General features: G+C 41.0%; 1 protein-coding gene across 4 annotated transcripts in view; it reads left to right on the top strand.

Annotated features, from left to right (window-relative positions):
* The first annotated feature begins 6,095 nt into the window (after window positions 1-6,095).
* The window catches only part of satb2 (SATB homeobox 2), a 49,863-nt gene continuing 38,055 nt past the window's right edge, over window positions 6,096-17,903 (top strand). For 3 of the 4 annotated variants that reach the window (XM_080290451.1, XM_026145442.2, XM_026145443.2), the window contains exon 1: window positions 6,102-6,765. The gene's annotated coding sequence lies outside the window, so the exon portion shown is untranslated. Of the gene's footprint in view, window positions 6,766-17,903 lie in introns of all 4 variants that reach the window. The other variant, XM_080290452.1, reaches the window with a different exon arrangement.

Raw genomic sequence — 17,903 nt, 5'->3', positions numbered from 1 at the left:
AAAGGTAAAATCTGCAAAGGGTTTCTATGTTTGGATGTCATTTTCTAAAGCTGGTCAGTGCAAAAGCATTTTAGCCACTTTCAGTAGAAATAGCAGCATTGACAGCAGTGATTATGCTTAATCAGCTGCTATTAGGAAGATTTTGTTCCTCTGATCCTTCTGCAACACTTTTCCATCATCATAAGATCTAATCAGCCCAGGATTCTTAGAAGTTATTAGAGCTTTTCTCATTTTTATAATGTTCATAATATGACAGTATATAGTATAAAATAATCATATTACATATATAATATGACACTAGCTGTTCTATCTATCTAATTGGTTATTAATATTAAAGAGTCGGCATTTTTTAATATATGTATTTTTATTTTAAAAGAATCCCCCCCCCCCCCCTCCAAACTGGTGTTTGTGGTGCTAATGCTTTCAGAGTAAAAGCAGTGATCCAGTGAGAAATGGTGTGAAGGTGCAATAATGGACTCGTGAGTCGTGACCTCTGCATGGAAGCAATTTGGAAAAAAGGGTTGAAAGTGCCGTAAAAGACAAATTAATCCTCGACGGAAAGGAGATACATCCTTAAAAACAAGCCATTTGGGCCTCATTGGCTCATACTTTACGCTTTAAATCTCACAGCATTTTTGGAGCTGACGTATTAGACAGAGTAAAAAAAAGTAAAACAAAAACAACCCAAACTTAAATACTCCGTTCATTAAGTGTCTTAACGGGATACTGTTGGAGCAGTGAGGAGGTGGCCTGCTTTAAGCTTCAGGCCCGTACCTTTCATTTCCCCTCATTCGCTCCAATCAAGCAAAGCGCAAACAAACAAATGTGAAATGGGTGTTTGTGAAAAACGTATTTATGTTCGCTCGGAGCTTTTTGTTTAATGGTCTGCTTCGGGTCACAGGCCTGCTGTTCGTTAGGGCTGACTTACTTTCGTTTTCAATTAGCGCTGATTCGAAACATGGCCGCTTAATTTAGCGGAAAAACTGGAAAACGCAAGTTACAACACGTTTGAGTCGGCCCTAACAGAACGCCGCAATGTAGTAATAATACTAATACTACAACTATTCCCACTAATAATAATAAATCCAAATAACATTCAGCAAAACAAGCGAGTTTATAAATATTTTTAAATGATATTAATGACGCAATATTAGTTTGGACTTTTACATTTTATTATTGTTATTAACAACAACAACAACAATAAGAATAATAATTATTATTCTTATTGTTATTATTATTAGTATCGTCAATATTATTACTTATACTACTGTTCCAGTTATTATTATTGTTGTTATTATTATTATTATTATTATTATTATTATTATTATTATTATTATTATTATTATTATTATTATTAAATACTATGCCGGTTCGATTTTGTTGTCATAAAATGAGCAATTCCGGCATTTTGGAATTTTAACTTTAATATTTCCGACATCATTTCTGCCTCTTAAATTCACAATTTTTCTTCTCTTTTTAATTTTGGGGTCAGTTTATATCTGAGAGAATTATTTCCACCCTTCTTTCACCATTCACGTCAATAAATGATCTTTTCTGTGGAGTTAAGAAACACGTGGTCTCATCAGGAAGTCCAGAAGAAGCTCCAGTCAAGAGTTTCCCTTATGTTTTGTATATATTTTCTAAAAACTTATATTTTATTTATTCGTTTTATGTTTTTAAGAAAAGAATGTACGACAGCCTGATAGGTGATCAGCGTCGTGCTGTCAGTCAGTTCGTACTCCGTGTTGCTTTTGTGTGTATTGATCCTAATTTGTCATTATGGCAGTACTTTCTATTAAGGATCAGACAGTTACATTTAAATATTAGTGTTTGTCTTGCAAACGGTTTTTTTAAACAATTAAAGCAAATCTTTATTTCAAAAGAAAAAAAAAGAATTTAAAACTATTTCAGATTTACTCGTATTTGTTTTTCAGAAAGAAAAAAAGTCAGTATCCAGTCAGTGTTTGGCGCTTAGTTCTAACAATTTTTTTAAGCGTTTCTAAACTAGCTGAAATCCATCTCACGACTCAACCGCGACACATAACCGCTGACGGCTTCCCATCAGGACTCGAGCCTCTGCTGCGTCTCTTTTCTTCTTCGCCACACAGCTGCGCTGTTCGCACAAATGACGCCTCCGCTCCCCTCTGGCCCGCACTTAACAAGGTGACAACAGGCGGCTGGAAAGCCATACGGAACCAGATGGCAAATGCACGGCACAGCCTGAGTGGTGCACGAAGAGCGATGTGAAACATGCACTCGTGATCAAACACAGAAATATGACTACGTCTAAGCAAAACAGCTCAGAGGAGCACTTAGATGCTGTCACTGAGATTAAGGGCAAGAAACGGCTTTGTATTTGGTTGCGCAGGGGCGTTTCCAGAATATTTTGAAATGGGGTGACACGGGTGGGGGCCAATAACAAAACATTTGATAAGGAATAAATACAATGCCAAGAACTGGAAGGCAGTGGGCTTTATATTGAGTATTTGTTTTACAAAGTGATTGTTCAATTTTGATTGAACAATTTTCTCAAGCAAAACCATCATCCTGCTTAAGCTCCATAATAATGGAACGCTACAGGCTTCAAATATATAAATATACTGCAAGTACCTAAAGTAGAAGTACTCATTAAATCATATGTGTATTATTTCATCATGAATATTGATTCATCAATGTATAGAAGTTTTTATATAGTTGTTGGCAGCTTCATCTCTACATGTATTACACATATTAGCATATTTACTCTTTGAAATGTGTAAACATAATCTGTGAATAAAGCTATAAAAATAATAAATGATATTAAGTACACAGTAAAACATTAGAATCCAAATATAGATGAGTGGGAGTATAAAGCCGCAGTAATGTGAGTAAATGTCCGCCGATACATTCCATCAGCGGCTCTTTGTGCGCGCTCATCAGGTGGCACCGGACACTGTGAGATTAATGACGCTCTGGTGCAAGGCCCTTGCTAACCCCACTGTCCCCACAGCGGACATGCTCCTGCGCCTATAAGCTTCCACTGTGTAAACTCGAGGCTGAAACAAACCGCGCTTATTTATTAATGCGTCATTTTCGCCTGATCCAAGCCAGACGCATTCTTCTCCAAATGATTCCGCTGACTTCTTGAATTTGAAATTAGTTTTGTGCCGGAGGTCTGCTCTGTTTAAAATCACAAGATCACTTTCTATAAATTGCGCTGCTCCCTAGATGTGAAACAAGGAAAATGCATATATTTATTTATTTATTTTGGGGTGGGTGTGGGGATCCTCGGGGCCTTTACCTGCCCGACAGATGCGCTCTCGCTCAGTAATGATACCTGCAGCACATTAGTCTCTAATCACTCGCGTTCTTCTTGAGCTTTTCGATCTGCGGAATCAATTATTCACTCCAGTCCCTTGAATTCGTTTCCATCAGGAATATTTCAGGGATCAATTTTTCATACTATTCCACGTATTTTTTTATTTTATTTTTTGCGCTTGTTTGGCTTCGTTCCTAGATTCCCAGTTCCCCGAGAAGTGGAAAACAGATAGAGGGAAGAATCTGAGTGAGTGGTGCAGCGGAGAGTCTCTGTCCCCACGGCCTTTAATAATTCAGAGCGCCTGCTCCAGCCCGGTGTCTTCGCATGAGGAGGTGAAAGCCACATGATGCGGCTTATTAACGGGACAGTTCTTTGGGTAAACACAACACGCTCGGGCCCCGTTTAACTGCGGAAAAAAACTCGGAATTTAACTACACAATAAGGACCCATTATATCTGTTTTGTTTTTTTCTTGAGCCAAACGAAGTACTTTAAATATTTAGATACGCGGAGAACTCTGACTCTATTCTGGTGATCCTTGTTCCACATCTGCAGTGATTACACATTATATTTTGTTTTATGCAACTTTCCTTTGAACAGCCTGGTTCAAAGGATGGATTTTTAAAAAACTGCGAACACGACACTGCTCACATCAGCGATTAAAAAAACAAAAACAAAAAATAGCTGACAAAGGGGAATAAAAATCGAAAAACGAAGAGAAATTCAGACGAAGTTCGTCGTGTATCCAAGACTTTAATTAATTTCAAAATAACATTCTGACATAAATAAAGATAATAGCTCAGGGCGCATGCGTTTTTTTTGGTATTGAGGGGAAAGTTTGGAGCGCGTTATTATCCAAAACCGCGCTCACTCTGCATCCAGCAGCCTGCATGTCTGGTAAGAAACAAAGCTTTAAACGGACTTTAACGCTCCTGTTTTGAACGTCTAACGAGCTCTGCGAGAATCCAGCACACCCAGTATAAACCAACAAATGTGCTCGTTTTCAACAACCGTCTGACATTTCATGAAATGTTCAATAAGCTCTTATCACTCTCGCTTTTATGCACACACGTTTTGTCATATCGCCTCTAAGAGGCCTGCATTTCTTGCAGTCCCACGCTGTTGCCGGCTACTCCCCCCCCATCGCGAGCGCAGACATCACCGTCATTATCATATTTAATATTATTGACGAATGAGCGCCGAGAAGCGGACTGGCTCTCTGCCACTTAATTCTCGCTTCGCTTCTCTGGTCCCGCTTAATTCTCGCTGCGCGTCGGCGGGAGCTGGCGGTGCTGCCAGGTGTCTTCACGTTCCCGTCGAGGTCTCGGAGGAAAGGTGAGTGAAAGGATGTGTCTGTTGTTGTTTTATGGTTTTTGGGAGAGTGTTAAAGATAATCGCCCTCTTGATGGAGAGTGGGGAAGAACCAACCGGCGTCTCTCTCTTAATGAAGCCCTGCGGGGTTTAGTGTCTTTTCCACGATTGATCTTCGCTATAAATCTGTGGTCACGCGCCACTTTTTACCTGTTACTAACAGATCTCCAGTATGCAGGCCCGTGCCGTCTCCTTTCCCCAGCAGGCAGGCGTACTGCTTGCGCACACTTTATGTCTGTTTTTTTCGTGTTGTTGTTGGACCCCGCTGCCTCCCCCAGTACTGAACCCATAGGCCGAGAGTGAGAGAGAGCAGTAAATGCGTGACCCCGCCTCCCCTTCTCCTCACCCACTTCTTCTCCTCACCGGTGCCGCACGGTTACTTGCTCCATGAAAAAGCTGCAGCCAGCAGTGCGTTCCTGTTGCAGATGTTGTAAACCGATGGCTTCATTTCTCTCAGTTCGAATGGGCTTGCAACAATGTGCGCGAGAGCCTCGACATGTTTGCAGTTTACAGTGAGGCTGCATGCAAATGTGCGCGCACGCAGGCCGGATAGGACGCGGAGAGCAGAAACAGTAGTGCCTTTAAAATAGTTCAAAAACAGCATTAATATAAACATCAGAAATACAATCTTGAAGGTTTTCACGCAGAACTTCAGCACAGCTAAAACAAACAAAAAACAAATCTCATTCTCACCTACATTTGTTCCACATTTTTTCTGTCTTGCGTGACTTCGTGACAACGATATTTTCAAAACAAGGGTTAAAAAAAAAGCCTTTAGGCCATTTGACCCTAGCTGGCTCCCTTATCTATTAGACAGGGCGCAGTGGCATCTGTCTGTCAAGTCGCAGGTTTATCATTAACAGGGATCCCACAGCACTGCCCACTGCTGTTCTATTGAGCCATCTAATAAGAACAGAGAGAGAGGGAGAGAGCTCATCCTTGACTTATTATTAGGCTACTTATTAACATGTATCAGCACATGGACTTCAGCTCGGATGATACTGACATGCCTGAGGGTATTAGAGGAAAGCTGCGGCGCTGATAGCAGCGCGATAAGTTACTGCTGCGTGAGGCACAATCATTCTAATCGAAGAAAAGGTGACAGCAGAGCGCACGCGTCAAGGTCGCTCTGATAGGTGTGCGCTTGTTATGGCACAGAGATCTGAGGGAGATATGAGTCAGGAAAACTCAGCTGCTCCTCTTTGCAAGGAGAGATCATAAAGTCCGAACAACCCCACCCCCTTCCCTTCATCTGAATCTCCAAATACTTCAAATATGAAGGAGGAAGAAGAAGAAGAAGAGCTGTATGTCCTGTGAGAGAGATCCGGCCCACAAAACGCGTTCATGGGTTAGATTAGCCGCTTTTGACGCCCCCTCTCCACCCTCCCTTGCTTCCCTCCGCTTTTGTCTCTCCTCCCTTCTCTCCTCCCTCTTACAAGTCAGCGCGCCCGTTGGCACAGGAAAGATTGAAAGTGACATACACTGATTAGAAACCGGTCCTCTGCGTTGTTAAACCCCGCTGTGACACCGCAACTCGAACTTCGCTGGTTGTTTTCTTTTCTTGCTTTTCGGTCAGATTGCTTTTCTTTGCCCGGACTGTATAGCGTTTTTTTCGCGGTGCGTCGCGCTGTTTGTGAACATTTTCTCTCTCTCTCTTCCGAGGATGATGCCATGAGTTTAGAGGAGAGCACACTTGTGCCACAGAGACGCCTTTTGAGCTAAAAGGCGGGCAGACGCTTTAAAGAGGGGACGAAGATTTACAAAAAGAGCCGAACACATTTACGTGTGTGCGCTGCTGTCCACAAACTCTCCCTTTTCTTTCCTTCTCATCTCCGCTCGCTCCGCTGCTTTGGGCGCTATCCACACACACACACACACACACACACACACACACACACTCAAACCCTTCAGCCTTCACTACCAATAAATCAACTTTTCTTCTCTGTGGATCTCCTGCGCGGTCTCGACTCCAGACCCAGCAGCACAGGACCCGCGTGACCCAGGAGTCGAATCAAAGCCCAGCCCTGGATTCAATACTCCTGATCAATGGACAAAGCCTCCTCAGCGGGCAGCAGCGCTACAGACACGTCGTAAACAGTGAGTACACACACACACACACACACACACACACACACACACACACACACACACACACACACACACACACACACACACACACACACACACACGGACTGTCAGCAGCAAGTCTGTACTGAAGACTGTAAGATCATGTAGAGATTTCTCTGCAAAGTCCAAACAAATGCTACACAATCCAACCAGCCGACAGGAAACTCCAGGGACTTTGATTTTATGCTTCCTTGCGAAAAGTGAGTGATTCATAATAACATAATAAAAATAGCTATGATAATTAGTAAAAGTTTTACTTGTAATCATTCCATTTAAGGACTAATAATGTACTAATTATTGCATACTCAAGGCTATTGGCATTACGTTATCTTTAACAGTATTTATAGTAGTAATTAAGTAGAAGTAAGTATAATAAGTAAATAAAATTAGAGAGTGAAAATCATATTTCTGCCTCAAAAAGTGTCGAAAATTACAGCTCACGGCTTCCTATAATTTCCTTAATGTAGAAAAACGCTCTGCTTTCTAATTACATACGGGTTATTTCTCCTAATTAGTCTTCGTGTTTGACGGGAGGTCACTTTCATAAGAAGTGTTTGAAATATTATCCATAGAGAAATATTATATATGTCTATAAAATTACGTACTATTATTTTATATTTTCATTTTTGAACGAGCTATTCTTCAAACATATTTAGATATTAAAAAAAAATGTTTGCCTTTAGCTCACATCTTCCCTTTATTAATTAATTAATTGGCGCTTTGATAAAAACACAAACAGCGTGAAAATAACGCAATGTTTAATTTTATTTTTAAAGTAAAGGATCAGGATAACTCACCCCTGTGTGTGTGTGTGTGTGTGTGTGTGTGTGTGTGTGTGTGTGTGTGTGTGTGTGTGTGTGTGTGTGTGTGTGTGCGCGCAGGTTTAAAATACACAGACAAAAAATGAAGTTATATTTTCAGTAAACTAGAGAGAAGGAAAATAGAATGCGTCACAGGATTTCTTCACTTTGTAACTTTTTAACCTCTAAAAAATATAATTCATGACGAATTACTTTGAGAGGTGTTACAAATTAACACGTGCTGAGCTTAAATAACCCCTTACCACCACCCCTCGTTAGTTTTACACTGTTTCGTTTGCAGAGAGACACATATTCACCAGAAAACGGGACGAGTGATGAATAAAACATAGCGAGGGGAGCAGAGAGGTGTACGACAGCGTCCAAGTGTTTCCTGCTGCTACAGGGGCCTTCTAACCTCTGCGACACATCGCACACTCAGAATCTAAAAGTTACCTGCTGCTTTAGAGGTCTGTAAAATATTGGGGGGGATTCAGATTCAAGTATTCAGATATAGGAAGAGGTTTGGGAGTAAAAGGCCTCCATGTCTGCTGCGCGTAATCAGAAGAAACCAGAGCCAAATGCGTTTGGCTCCAAATGAGAAACAGTCCCTCTGCAGACCGTCATGTCAGGAGCAATAGTTTGTCCTGCTAAACACAAACGCTTTTTAAAAAGCTTTCCCCCCCCAAGACAAAGCCACACTTCTTCTGTTTCCACGTCACAGTTAACAGTGTTGTGTATGTGTTGTTAATAAAGCAAAGTTCATATCTAAAAGAAAGGCAGTGCTCTGTCCCCCTTTCCCCTCGCTTGATTTTAAAGTGATTCCTTTTATTTCGGCTCTGTGCGTAAAAGCCGAGGTTCCTCATGCTGGAGTCTGTCCGTCCTCTCTGACCTTTAAGAAACTGCAGGCTGACTCAGTTCCTTCTTCGTCTCCAAACCACCAAGAATCCAAAGCAGCGCTCGTGTTTAGAGTGTTTTTCTCATGGAGTTTGACTCGCGTGAAGTGCCAGCTTCCCTTCGCACACACGTCAGGTTTTCTTTTTTAATATATATATGTACACACACACACACACACACACACACACACACACACACACACACACACACACACACACACACACACACACACACACACACACACACACACACACAGGGGTGAGTGTGTGTGTGTGTGTGTGTGTGTGTGATCTACGTTTTCTTATTTTGTTGTTTTGGTTGGTCAAGCTAGCTAATATTAATATTAATATTTAGAATATTTACATTTTATGAGTTGCAGTTTCTAATTATGAAATAACGAAAACTGCCGACAGCAAGGTGCGCGCAAGCTGCACCTCAGTGTCCACCTTTTCTCATTCTCTCAAGACAGCAGAGCTCCTTTAAAATATGTGTATGTGAAAGGGGGAAAGGGGGGGGGGGGAATGCAGGATTTTATATATTTATTTATATATTTTAGCCAACCGCGAGGAAAAATGAATTCGTTTCGGCTGCAGTGATGGCCGCTTTCTGGGGCTGCCTGTCTGCTCAGAGTTTACTCACAGGTTCAAAAAGTTGAAGAGAGAGGAGGAGATAGTGTGGAACTCTAACTCTGTTTTTGTATATTTAAAAAATAAAAATAAAAACCTGATGGTGATGCTTTTTAAAGCTTGGCCCGAACACCTAAAAATAGCCATTCTTTCATTTATTGAGAAGTCTTTATTTCTCTTAACTTTAATATCTGGATATACTTTGGGCTTTCAGGAGTTATCCAGCTACAAGAAACTGAGGTTTCATCTACCCTTAAATGGTCCACTGGAAATATTTCAGGGACTCTCTTTCTCCATGAACCCGACTATCTGTTCACATATATTATAGGTGTGCTATTGAACCGTAGATTAGATTAGAAAATGTGTGTGGGCGCTGATGATGATGCTATGGGCGTCACTGCTGCTCTGTGCGCTCACATATACACTGTTATATCTCCCATTCAGCCTGTTTCATAATGGTCTCACTGACCTGGTGATCATAAATGAAGCTCTTAAAGCCTGAGGAACCCCCCACCCCCTAAAGTAATACCTACAGTTATTCTCATTCTGGTGAGGCCTGCGTGAGCTGTGGTGAATGGTTTGGCATCAGTGTGTGTGTGGATGTCACAGTAAAATTTTACCATTTCCCTCCAGCTACTTCTCTCCTCTGCGGGCAAAGTAACAGTAACTTTTTTTTATGATGTAGTGCAGTTTGAATCTACACCTCCTCACTGTTACAAGAACCTGGTTGTGTCCAGCATCGTCGTTTTGGATGAGCACGCGCATGTGTTTGCGTCTCGTGCACCGCATTCGTCCCCGCTGTGAGTGGCTGTGCTCTGAGTCAGTGTGTGGTCCCTGGATGTGTTAAAGCAGAGTCTGTGTAGCACGCTGGCTGTGGTTTGTGTGGCTCCGCGTCTGTCTTTACGCGGAAGAGCGTGCGCATCCTCCCAAATGGAAGGGCGAGGCAGTAAATGCTCGCTCTTCATCCTCGCGTTATCGAATGAGATGTTTACGAGAGAGCCAAAAATGTTTGCCAGAAGGGCCATCGTCTCGCCCCCTCACTCTGCTTGCTTTCTTCACTCCGTCTGCGCGGATGTGAGTTTGCGTGTGTCTGAGTGCGTGGAACCACCTCAGAGCTTCAAAATAGTTGTGTTTCTCTTAAAGGTCCGTCCCGCCCGCCTCCCCCCTCACACCAATGCTCTCCACATCACAGTAACACATCTGATGGCCATAAACAGCAAATTCCGCACTAATGTAACCTTCCCGAACAGCAATCATTCCTCATAATCAGCCACATAAAAATGTTCATGTAGTTCCTCATGTTGCTTTCAGACTTTCAAAAACACATTTAGAAAGTGACACTTTTTTAACTTCCCCCTCAGTGTATTTTTTATTCCTTTGCATTGTCTCACGTATTAATTATTAGTGTCAGTAAAAGTGATGCAAAATTAACAGATTGACTTCCTAATGCCGGTGCCGTCATTTAGGGATGCACTGATACATCAGTGAAGAAAACACTAGCCATGTTTACTGATAAATAAGATAATATTTACTGATATCTGTAGTCGATATTTAGCTGTTGTGTTACATCAACTTTTATTTCGGCCAAATAATCCAAAACTCTTTAATAAAGAGCTGAAAATCTACAAAAAAATTCTGTTACTTTTTCAACATGAACATTTTCTTTTGTCTCCAGGGAGCAAAGTAGAAAATAACAAACCACAAAAAATAAGTAATAGGTAAATAAAAAGTCTCTATGGGTATTTATAATCCATGCTTCACAATAGGTCTAGCTCTAATTTAATTATTTCTGCAGACATCCAGGAACCAGATTGATTAATAAATAAATATCTGGCCACATGGATCTGAATACATTTCTGCAGCACTGTCTGTTGGTAGTTTCAGCTGGGATACTGGTCTAACTGATTGATATTGACATCGACATTTCCCACCATCACTGGCTGATATTTATCTGCTGTGTTGCATAAATTTTGAGCTCACTAAATTATTTTTAAAACTGTGTAACAAAGAGCCAGAAGACTTTAATACAGTTTGGTTACTTTTTAAATGAAAGATTTTTCAATTTCCTTCAAACAAAGAGGGGGAAGAAATGACGTGAAAGATGTGTTCTATTTAGTGTCAGTGCCGGGTTACAATCCCAGATTCACTGCATCCCTGTAGTTTCATTAATTCCACAGACATTCAGAATGTAAGCTGATAACTTGAGCTAAAATGATCTGTTCATTGATCAACGATAAATAAATAAATACTTTGAATAAATTGGCAACAATTCTAGTCATTGATTTATTTCATTTTTTTTTAAAGGCGTGAACTAATTCAGCTCAGTTTTATTTTTTATAGCAACAATCCACAACAACAGTTGCCTCAAAGTGTGACTAAGGACTCGAGAGTATCAGAAAGATAAGTAACCCTATATTTTGGGGAAAGGGAAAACTTTTTCTCTAACAATTTAAAACATAAAAGACACTCTGAGGGCCTCGGATTAGGGTTAGGGTAAGGTCGTCATAGATTAGCTGTCACATTAGCAGCAACCTCGGCCGGTGTACCTCTGTGTTGGAACAATGTTACTTTACTCAAATCAGAATCTCAGAAGTTCTTTAAGGAAACACAACTTTGACTACAATATGTCACTTCAAGGCACTTTCTATTGTAAGGTAAAGACCCTACAACATTAGAAAGAAAACCAGACTCAGGGAGGGGCGGCCATCTGCCGAGACAGGCTGAGGGCGAGGGAGACAGGACAAAAGTAACACCATGAAGTCAAACAGTTCAGACGTTTAAAATCAGAGTCGGTGGATCCACAGGATCAGATCCACATCAATCCACTTGAACCGAACCAAACTAGCTTTTTGGGGGGAGTGGCTCGCTTCTCTCTGTGGGTAATGTTCAGGCAGTCTTTGCGTCACATGCCGTGTTCATGCCTCCCTGCATATACGTGTGTGTACATTCTGAACATCTTTGACGACAGGGCTTTTAATTTTGCCCCCTCCTCTTCCTACTCCTCCTCCTCCTCCTGCCTGCTTGCCTTCTTTTATCTGTGCTGCAGAGCCAAGCATTAACCAATAGCTTGATAGCCCTGCTATAAAACTGGATGTCAAACGGGAAGAACAGCCGTATCTGTGGATATTTCCCTATAGGTGACGCCTCTCTCTTTCTCCCCTGTTATCATTGCTAATAATGCCCTCATAGGTCACTTTTTCTCTTCCTCCCTCTTGCTCTCTCTCTCTCTCTGGCTGGTTTTGCATGTTGAAGGCAGAAACCTTCATTAGCAGACACATATCATAACGGTAAAGAGAGATATCGGACAGGCAGTTACAGGAGAGACTCGCAAGTCTGTGTAAGTTTGGCTTCTCTTCTATAAGCGTCTCTACGACGGCAGTCTTAGAGGTCAGGAGGATTTCCTGCTAATGCTTTCATACGCGTACGGAGGACTGAGCAGCTTATCCCGCTGCTTGGCTCACTCTGTAACTTTTTAACAACTTTTTGCCTTTGTTTAAAATCTCAACGTGTGCGTGTGTGTGTGTATGTGTGAGTGAGTGAGTGAGTGCTGGGGCTGTGGTGTTTACTGCCCTGTTTCCTGTAACACTTATCACAATGGGATTAACTGTGTGTGTGTGTGTGTGTGTGTGTGTGTGTGTGTGTGTGTGTGTGTGTGTGTGTGTGTGTGTGAAGGTGGGAGGCAGGAGGTTCCTTCTTTTGGTCCATCTTCTAAACATTCGTTGCTCTGACATTTTGAGCACGCGTCCACACTTTTAAACAAGCCTTACAATCCAGGTGAGACAAAAATAAAAACCCACATGATGCAGCGATCATCTTTAAAAAGTAGAATTAAACGGTGACCAGAGGCTCCCGGCTTACCCCAGCCACCCTTCGGTGTGTGTTTCACATGGACGGGACTACCAGTCAGTGTTTGTCATCTGTCTTGATTTGCAGAGTTTAGGCTGGCTTTGAATTACACGTTAGCCTCTGTTTGTGTGTGTTTACGTCTTTGAGCTGGACACATTGTTTATAGGTGTGTTTGTTGTCGTGTCCTACTCTTCTATTTCTCTGGGTGTGTCCTCATTTTTGCTCTGCAATCTCGTCCTTGGCCTCCAGTATGTATTTGTTATGTCTAGAACAGAGTAATAATGTGGAATTTGATAGTGGCTTATCATCAAAACATGAGGTTGTCCCACTATCAAAGATTACGCGGGACAAACAGAACTCTTTCTGACACTCTCAGAGCACGCATTAAAGGGTGAGATTAAAAAAAGAAGGAGAAATACTTACGTCTGCTAAAATAAAATCAGCTGTTATAAAAACAAGTCATTTTACAGTTTTCCAAGAGCTCTGACAGTTGGCCAGAGAAGCAGTAAATTGGTAAATGTGTCATGACCCTCTCCTTATCAAAAAGACATTACATTTGATCCTTGTCTCCATAGCAGAAAGATGTAACAGCCCATCTTATCGCCTCTTTATTAACTGCTTTAACTATCACACACCTTATCACACAATGCACCGCAGATGAATTTAGGATGCGGATGATAACGATCTGACTTTCTGAAGGCTAAATCCATGATTTTAATGACAGTCTAAGCCATTAACATGTGATGCATTGTAAAGACACTCACTTAAAGACATTCTTCAGAATAAAAGGCTATTGTGAAACTAGCCTGTAATAATTGCATAAAATAGATTAGCATTTATCAGTCTGTTGCAGGATGTTTACGTGATACAGTGACACAAACACACACACACACACACACACACACACACACACACACACACACACACACACACACACACGCACGCACACACCCAAGTTATTTTCACCACTTGACACAGTTTTAGGGTTTTTACAAGGAAGACAGCTGAAATAAAAACTGAGGGAACAGTGTGTTAATGATGAACATCGCTGTCTGCTCCAGTTTGGTGCTTTGAGTACATTTAGATTGAAATACTATTAAATTAAGCAAGTATGGAGTGTTTTCACACAGTGGAGCTTTACCTAGGATACACCCAGCATATCATCTGCAGTCTTTCTGCACGATGCCTCAATTAAAATCTAAATACCTAAATATAATTGCACATTTGCTCTACATATATTATAAAGTAGATTACCCTGCACAAAGCTTTACTGCTGATATGAGCTGCAGCTGTCATAAATTTGCAAGTTAGATTTTTTTTATCCTAAAAGAAATGAATAAACCGAATTATTCAAACTCATAGCAGCTACTATAATATAGGAGCATACAAACATATATATATATATATATTGTTTTAAAAGGTGCTTACAGTGTCACTGTCATTGTGTAACAGTTCTGCATTTAACCCTCAAACTGTTGACAACGAGAATATTGATTTTTTTCTTATCTTGGGTTTTGGCAAGCACGCAACAAAGAAAGTGATCAGTCTAACTGAGACATATCAAAATCTATTCACACTTTTCCAAAAACTCTTCTGCAGAATGCAAAAGGGCAAAAGGGTTAGAGCCCCTCGATGACTTAGATCTCATAAGATTGAAACTCCTGGTCTTGCTTATCTCAGCAGGACAATGTCGAACCACACGATGCACTTATTACAGAAACATCTGGATCTGGGACCAGAGCATAAGTGTGAGGGCTAAACTGGCATGTATCTGTCATCTGTTTAAAACACTCAGTGCATTATGAAATGATGACAAAGGAGGGCTTGAAGGGCTGAATTGCTGAAACACTATATCAAGCCTTTCAAAACTACTTAGTGCTGAGTTGATGGAAGACAACTCCACCAACCCCACCCTAAATCTGTATTTTGGTAGAAGGCAAAACTGAGTATTCGGTGCAAAAAAAAAAAAAAGTTGGATTAAAGAATTGAGAGAAAAGTTTGTTTCTGGTCTTCAATAACATTGACTCAGACCCTAAATGTATCATTTAAATGACTTGTAGTCATTACACTCTGTTAGTAAGACTAATATTTAGTTATTTTTTGGCTAACAGAGTTGTGGAAAAGTTGAACTCTCTCAGAAATACAACTCAGTGTAATGCTATATTCCTAAAAGACATTCTGCTGTCGTCCTAACGGGAGTGTCTTATCTCAGGCACGCCACCAAGTGAGTGAGTAAGGTTAACAAGAAAGAAAAAAATGCATGGCTCAGTAACATTATCTCCTGCATCAAATGAAGTATAATTGAGGCAGAATGCATTTAGAGATTAAGAAACTGGTCATAGATTGTGTGTTCTTGCATGTAAGTCTTAGGTGAGATGGTGAGATGTCGGCATGTGCAGGTCTCGATAGAGATCACTAGTAGCAGTGTGGGGAGCTTAAGCAGGATGGGACCTGTTGGTGATGAAATCAGACTCTTTGGAGGATTATTTGTAAATGAGAGGCAGAACAAGTGAAATGAAATAGTTTCATCCTTCGAACCCTCTGACGTCAAAGACAAAAACACCAACAAGCCCTAGCTCCAAAACAATAAGTCAGACGCACAATCACACCTCATAAATGAATGAATGAGAAAAAAAAGCCAAAAAATAGAAATGACATATTGTGATAGCCTCTGGGTCACGGTTAGGACCAGCACCCACGATCCTTATAAGGTGTGGGTGTGCACTCCTATGGCTAGAATTTCTACATACTTTTCTACCTAAAGCCAAGCTTAATGTGATAATTAATGTATGAGAGTTGGATTAAAAGGTAACGTTTTCACATTTTCTACTTTCTGAAATGTTGCTTGTCTCTCAGAATATCAACAATCACAGAATCCCAAACCCTAAACTCTTGACCCCCACCATTCAAAATACATTTCCACTCAGGATAAAATATTTGCCTATAACCTAACCTATGATCAGTGACACAGATACTGCAGCAACTAAATAAATAGATAAAACAGTTGACTTCATTATTTGTTGCACTTTGTGACCAAATAGGAGAGATAAATGTGCTAAATGTGACAAATTACTTGTGCTGTTGGAGGTCTGCAAGGTGGAGTAAACAGTATGAAAATCCCGTCGGATGCACGTGACTTGAATCAAACCAAACCCCTGCCATTCAGACGGCACTTCCACTCAGGACGTGTAGGTGCAAACCGATCAAACGGGTGAATGGAAAAAATTGCATCATTAATGATTTTGATAAGTATAGTAACACTTATCATCTGCAGCTGCCAGCAGCCACTGAATTGATCTCAGTCTTGTGTTATATTCAGTTGTTTTTCATCGCTGGTAGTGGTTAGATTTATTTGCAAAGCCTCTTGTTTTTCTCAGGAAGCCTCACACTGAGAATTACAGCTACCATTGTACTCGTATTTAAACCCACTGCTTTCCACTCTGTGTAACTCTCTGAACTTGTCTTTCTCTTTCTTTTTTTTGTTGTCCTTTAAGCCACTTTTATTAAACTCTGCCGCTTACATTTTTGGCCTCTGTGCCTCCCACCCACACTTTTTAATCACTCCAAAGCTAATGTTTTTAATTTATTATTCATTTTGAAATTTAGCCCAGGCTCTTAAAACGTCTCAGATTGTCAGTATGTTTACTTTTTCTTCTTCTTCTTGTGGTGGTTGCTTGTTTTCTTTTCAGCTGTTGTTGTGTAAGAAGGAAAGCTTGGTAGTGAAGGTAGAGAAAAGACGAGGCGGAACGAAAGAGGAGGAAGAAGAGTGAGTGACACCACCACAATAAAAACAGCGCCAGTAAAGCCTGCAGAAATATTAAGAAATTCAAACAATAACCATGGATTCTCCCTCATTTGTTCTGGTGAATTTCTGTCCAGTGTCCAAAAACCAAAGACCCTGTGTTTCTGTTGGGCTTGCAAATCTGCCCACAGCATAGTTACAGTATGGAAAATAGTGCAGTAAATTAAAAAAAAGCCTCACGTTTGCCTTTTTCTACTGACAGTTTCTAATCTCTGTGTTCACTGAGGGTCACACATGCCGGCTGATATTGTCCAGGGCTCTTATGTAAATAAAAGCAGTCCATTTGGCCTGAGTGAGCTGGCTGCTCTTTGATACTTTGGCATGTGTCCCCTGTCAGGCTTGGAAGCAGAGCTAATGGCATTATCCTATATTAGACTTTTGGCTGACACGCGCTCATCAGGGGATGGAAGCCCACGAGGCTCACGCTCTCATCAGTATATCAGCACATGGAGGCCTACATGTTAAAGGTAGCAATGTTATGAGGTACTGACCATGTGATAGCACGGGTAGTGTGAAGCTCCCAGATATACAATCTGCCCATCTCTCTTTTCCTTTGTTTATTCGTTTGCTTTTAAATATAATTTATGAATATATTTATTACATTATTTACTGCAACATGGAATGGGAAATTTAATTAGTTCATTGTGTAATACAAAAAGTTTACAGTTTACCTTTAAAATGACATCTGTTCTCTTGGCTAGAGTTTTATTTATGCTGATAAAAGCTTTATACTGTAAGCTAAAGGCCACGGGGAGGACTCTCCTTTAAGAGCAACCGACCTCCGGCAGAACCAAGTTCAGGGAGGGGCAGCCACCCCATCAGGTGAGGGGTGAGGGGAAAGAGGAGCACGGGGAAACTATGACAACAAACGGGATAAAAAAAGGATCTATGAGATAGATAGTAAGCAAAAGATAACGTTGTGGCATAAAAATCCATGAAGAGTTCAAACGGGTGGTGGAGAGGAGGTGCTGTGTGCATCACAGGAGGCCACCCAACAGCCTGAGATAACATTCAACATAAATAGGTGCTGTGAACTGCCTCTTAGAGCTTCCTGACTTCTTTGTTTTCCTGCCCGTAGCGCTCAGTCCCAAGCCCTTTAATTACTGAAGATATAAATCTTTGAAAATGGTTGACAAATAT

The sequence above is a fragment of the Astatotilapia calliptera genome, chromosome 16 (assembly GCF_964374335.1).
Source record: "Astatotilapia calliptera chromosome 16, fAstCal68.1, whole genome shotgun sequence".
Taxonomy (NCBI): domain Eukaryota; kingdom Metazoa; phylum Chordata; class Actinopteri; order Cichliformes; family Cichlidae; genus Astatotilapia; species Astatotilapia calliptera.
Note: the sequence above shows the minus strand (reverse complement) of the source record. Positions and strands in the feature narration are given on the sequence as shown.